Source organism: Zonotrichia leucophrys, chromosome 9, assembly GCF_028769735.1.
Source record: "Zonotrichia leucophrys gambelii isolate GWCS_2022_RI chromosome 9, RI_Zleu_2.0, whole genome shotgun sequence".
In the NCBI taxonomy this organism is placed as follows: Eukaryota; Metazoa; Chordata; class Aves; order Passeriformes; family Passerellidae; genus Zonotrichia; species Zonotrichia leucophrys.
Window position 1 is genome coordinate 23,720,426 of NC_088179.1, and position 5,810 is coordinate 23,726,235.

Sequence of the window (5,810 nt, forward strand, 5' to 3'; positions counted from 1 at the left end):
GGCTAAAGCCTCAGTCATGCTGAGACTTGTTAAAAGCAGAGAAAATGTCTGGATTTCTCATTGCCCACTCTGGTGATTTGGGCTCAATAGAAAATATCATCCTCTGTCCCCAAAAAGATCTTTAAAAGGCATTAATGTTGGTTTTCCAAGGCAAAAAACTTCAATGTTTAAAAATGCGGTATTTCATATAGATACATTTATAAATGTTTGCATGTGTAGAGGGTGAATTCTCTTAATCTGCTCACGTGTCTGTTATAAAGCAGAATTTACTTCTGCGGCCTCAGCACTTCCTCAGGGAGAAACACTCCTGAGAGATTTAATGAGGGTGCACCAGGTCTCAAATTAGCCAGGAAGCAAGCGGTGAAGGGAGAAATGAAGTTGTAAAATAGACCAGCTCACACAGCTAAAAATGAGAATAAGCTCTCAGGCACACAGGCCCTTCTGCAGGTTATCAAATTACACTAAATGACACTCACATCAACTTGAAGAAATGTTTTACATTATGCTTCAAAGGGAAGGAATAAACTCAATTCCATTCCCTTCACAGAATATCAAGTATTTTAAAATTGCATTTTTGAAGAGCTTGGTTTCCCAGCGAAGTGAAGGCAGGCCTGTTCCATCTGCCCAAGGAGACCCCAACCTTTTGGAATCACTTTAAAGATTTAAAATAAATCTCAGTCGGGCTGGCTTGGAGGTGCAGCTTCTCGGAGGAATGAGACGCCTGAAAGTTTAATTTAAAACCTCAGCGAGGCAGAGAAAAGTGACCACCCTTTAAAGGCAGGGCTGTGAGGCACAAAAGCTGATTCTCAGGGAGATAAACGTTCCATTGACAGGAGACATCAACCCAGAGGCAGCTTTGTGGGCCCCAGCAAAAATTTAAATTAAATGAAGATTCGGGCACACGGGGCACCCTCAGTGTGGGACAGAGATGGGGGCACTGCCCCAAACCCGGAGCAAAACCCTCCGTGGCACTGCAGAGAAGGGAGCTGGGGCTCAGCTCCAGCACAGGGCACCCCAGCACACCCTGTGCTCCCAGGGGAAGCCTGGGAATTGTTGGATATCTGATCCCACCGCGTGCTCCGTGGTGAAATCAATACCCAGGGACTTCCAGAGGTTCCAAAGCTTCCAGCTCCATCCCTCTTGCAGGGTTGGAACTGCCTGGCTGAACACCATGAGCAGAATTGTCTTGGTGTTTCAGGAATTCTGACGGTGCTGAAATCCAACTCTCAGCACAGGGATGATTTATTCCAGGATAAATTTGGCTTATTTTATTATTTAGAATTTTTACAGATTACTCACTACAAAACGTTTAGGATTTTTGAAGGGTTTGGGACGCTTTGAGATGGTGAGAAATCAGAATCTGAAGAGCCCTGAGGCAGTGGAGCTGAAGTCTGGGAGCTGAAAACTTTTCATGGGATGAAAATCCTTGAAGAGTTGGGGTCAGATGTTTGCTGGGGTCAGCTGTTTATTTTGCTTCAAATATGGGAATTTTTCCATCAGCTCACCCTGCTGTTTTGCATTTTTAATTGCTGCCTTCTGGCGTTCTGTAGCTGAAGGGCTCAAATCCTTCAGTGTCTGCTCCTACTCCTTAAAGAGTTTGCTGTGCCTGATCCTTTGTGCTGACAGAAAAGTCAATGTGACAGAATGGGTGGGACACAAAAGGAGAAGGATCTGAAGCCCAGGGCCTGCAGTGCCCTCTCAGGGAGGGGTGTTTGGGTGGCAGCATTTAAAGCTGGCAGCTCCAGGGGATGGGACCTGTCCTGTTGGCCATTCCTTGATAAGATCCCTGTGGTTTGAAATCACATTGAGGTTTCTGAGTTGAGGAATAACTCATGGAGCTCACTGAACATGGGTCCAGTGGGGTGAAATGGGGACGAAATGCCATTTTAAGGCGTATAATTTAGAATCCAGGAGAAGTGTAGTGTCTAAGGACTACAGGACAAGGTTTCTCCAGATAACTGGTGTTACTCAAAAAGTCTCTGTCCATCTCATTTTGGACAAGTAACTGAACCAAAGGAGAGAATTCCCTGTGTCAAACAAGTTCTGGGTGCTGCAAAGGAGGCAGCACCACTCTGAAGAGCTGGGTGCACACTGAACAGGTTTTTCCCCAGGTGAATGGGCCCTGCTGTGTCGGATCTCAGGATCTCAGTCCTGAGGTGCCGAGCCACCGAGACCACCTTGGGGGGCTCGGGAGTCCTGGAATGTTCCAGAAGTGTCTGGTGGCTGGACTTTGATCCTACACAGGAGACGACAAGGATGAGGGCTTCACCGGGGTGAATGGTGAAGGGATTGGTTAATTAGAGGGTGAGACACAGGGTTTAGGATTTCTGTACAGGGGGGTTTAGAGAAGTAAGATGGAGGAATTGGGGCGTGTCCTGTCCTCCTTCTTCTTCTTCTTCTCTCTCCATCATCTTTGGCCATGGTGGCATTTTTGGATTGGTTATTACTGAGAGTGCACCGAGTAATAAGAATAAATGGTATTGGGGAAAAATGATAAATATTGTACACGTAACAATGGGTATAAAGATAGGTGGCTGCCCCGGAGGGCAGGGAGTGTGCTCATGGCTGACTGCTGAGCAGATCTCTGTTCGGCTGAGAGAAAATCTTTTAGATAAACAATTAATAAACATAAAAACCGAAAGAAGAACTGAAGCCTCTTCTCGTCCTTCGATACGCGGGCTGCCCCAAGGCCACTCCGGGCCTTTCCAGGCCCCTCAAACAGCCGAGATAACCCGACACTGCTGAGTTCTGCAATCAGGCTTCCTGCACTTTAATGAGCTCAGCTATCCTGTTTGGAGTCTGGACATCCATCTCTCAGACCCCACAGCCTGCATTAGCCAACTGGCTGCAATTTGGGATGTAAATTCTGCAGGGTGGGGGCCCTCAGCACACACCACACCGCAGGGACCATTTGCAAATGGAAAATTCATGGGCAGCAACGCGCCCAGGCACATTCTGAAGGCTGGGGATTTCAGCGGCCTGAGCATTCCCGGTGCTTCAGTTTCTCCAATATTCCGTCCCACAGCTGTGCTCGGTGTTCCTGTGCTGCTCCTGCTCATCCCTGGCGTGTTGGTGGCACCTGGGCTGGCACCCTCAGCCCTGGCACCTGCGTGTCCCCTCCCTGTGCCCAGCAGAGCTTTCTCCCTGTCCCAAGGGCAGCGCAGCTCCATGGTCTCCTTATCAGATTTCCCTTGGGTTTTTGGGTTTGTCCTCTGCTTGGAGTGACCTACAGACATTTACAGACATTTACAGACATTTACAGACATTTACAGACATTTACAGGTGTTTACAGACATTTACAGCCCCATTTCATTGTTTTCTGCCAGCTCCTTCCTCAAAGCTCTCCTTTCCCACGATGTATGCAAACCTGCAGACAATGCTTTATGAGCCGTGGCTTTTGATGAATATTTTTTTATTATTTCCTTGTTCTCCCCATGCTTATTCATCCGCTCCCTTTTAGTCCTACAAGGTGCTTTCATTGGTGCAAAGATCAACTTTTTGTTGGGTTTTTACTTTTGTTTTAACCTTTTGTTGACTTGTTTTTACTTTGTCTTACCCTTTTTATTTGCCTGGCCAATGAGAAGTTTCTAGGCCTTGCATTACCCTGATTCTGGCAAAATACCTGCAAAAATAAGTAATTTTGTGAGTTTAATAACCCACCTGGCTGTGAAAGCTGAGCCATGCCTATTGTTTGGTTTCAGCAATTATAGCTGGGAGCAGCAGCAAGGATTTTATCGATCCAGACAAAGGCCAATCTCCCCTGAAATTCTGCTCGGCAGTTAAAGGCTAACTGTGCCTTGATCGATAATTTTCAGTTGCTTTATCTAAAGCACACACGTTTATCACTGAAGAATGTGAGTGTCTCAACCTTCCCTCAAGAATTCACAGAAGTTTTATTTCTTACAGGGCCGGTGTGAAAATCCCTTGGCATCATTTGGGTGTAACACAAAACACGAAGGCATTCTGCAAACAGCTTCATTAACAGCGATAAATTCATTTATTAATTGGCTCCTCATGGGGTGGCTCAGGGCTGGATGCCTTTCCCAGCACAAGGGAATCTTTTTGGGTTGAATTCATGTGGATTTTCTTTGTTGAGGATTAATAATAAAGGGAATCTTTTTGGATTGAATTCATGTGGATTTTCCTTTGTTGAGGATTGACAATAAAAAGGGAAAAATTTTGGATTGAATTCACATGAATTTTCTTTGCTGAGTATTAACAATAAGGGAATAATTTTGGATCGAATTCACGTGGATTTTCCTTTGTTGAGGATTAATAATAAAGGTTTAATTTACCTAGAATGTCTATAGGTGATAGAATGATAGATAGAATGTCTATATATAATATATATATATATATTATATATCACACAATTCTTGTGTGATATATATAATATATATATATATTATATATATATTTCTTATATATATATTATGTAAGAAATTTATAAATTTTTATATTATAAATTTATATTACATTATAATTTATAATATTATATATATAATATTATAAATTATAATATTATATATAATATTATAAATTATAATATTATATATATATTTCTATTATATATATATATAATTCTTGTGCCCATCAGTATTTATACAGCTTGAATTCTGTGAAAAGGTGAAAAAAAAAAAAAAAGAAAGAATTACAGAAGAAGAATTTAAGGAGTTAATCTGGAGGGGTGGTGGGGGAAGATAAATGACAGCAATATCATGAAAAAGGGAAGCGAAAAGAAAAGTGAGAAAATTCTCAGGCCAAAGTACTGAGTGTTGTAGATGCACAAAGAAATAGAAAGCAAAAAAAAAACTCCTTCCCAGGCGTTAACTTTGCACTCTGGTGCAAAGCTGAGGCTGCTGCTCGTTTAAAATCAACATTTCATGAGTGCAATCCCTCCTGGTGCTCTCCCGAACGGTCAAAGCTGAGGGCAGCAGTTCCACAGATAAAACAATATCAGGCCATAAAGATAACGCAACTTTGGAGCAAACACTCCGCAAAGAACCGTCTGTGGAAATTATTATAGTTTTACATAACTCTTCCATTTAACCTACACAGGAAAATTTAAAATTTCTCAGCTGTCACCTACATTGAGCATTTTCTTTTTGACACTTAAGGTTTTCCACTGAGTCATTTGGATCGTTGATTATTTAAAATCTCCATTTATTGCCCACGCTAACAGGTGAATTTACAGGCTTGGGTTCCTCGTCAGCTGCTCAAAAGCTCCTGTCAAGCACTAAGGAAAACCCGAGGAAAACACCTGAAAATTGAGAAATATTATTAAAAAATGCTTGTATCAAATGTGTTTCCTCGCTGAGACATCTTGTGGTGCGTGAGGCTTCCTGCAGCTCGTCAAAACGAAACTGCCGGGTTGCAAATTCAAACGGAGAGCAGGGGAGCCCCAGAACTCCCTGAGAGAGGCTTAAACCACACAGCTAAAAATCGCTTTTTTTAAACAAAAACCGCCTCATTGCAGCACTGGTGGGCTTTTTCTCAGAGACTTTTTTCAATTTGTTAAATAAATTTAAATATATAATTATATATATTTATATATAAATATATATTATATAATTATATCATTATGTACACACCTATATATAAAAATACAAATAAATATATAAATATAGACATGTGAATATATTAAACCTAATAGATATAGATATAGATATAGATATAGATATAGATATAGATATAGTTATAAATATGAATATAGATATAAATATAAATACAAATATAAATAGAAATATGAATATAAATAATATAAATACAAATAAATATATAGACATGTGAATATATTAAACCTAATAGAT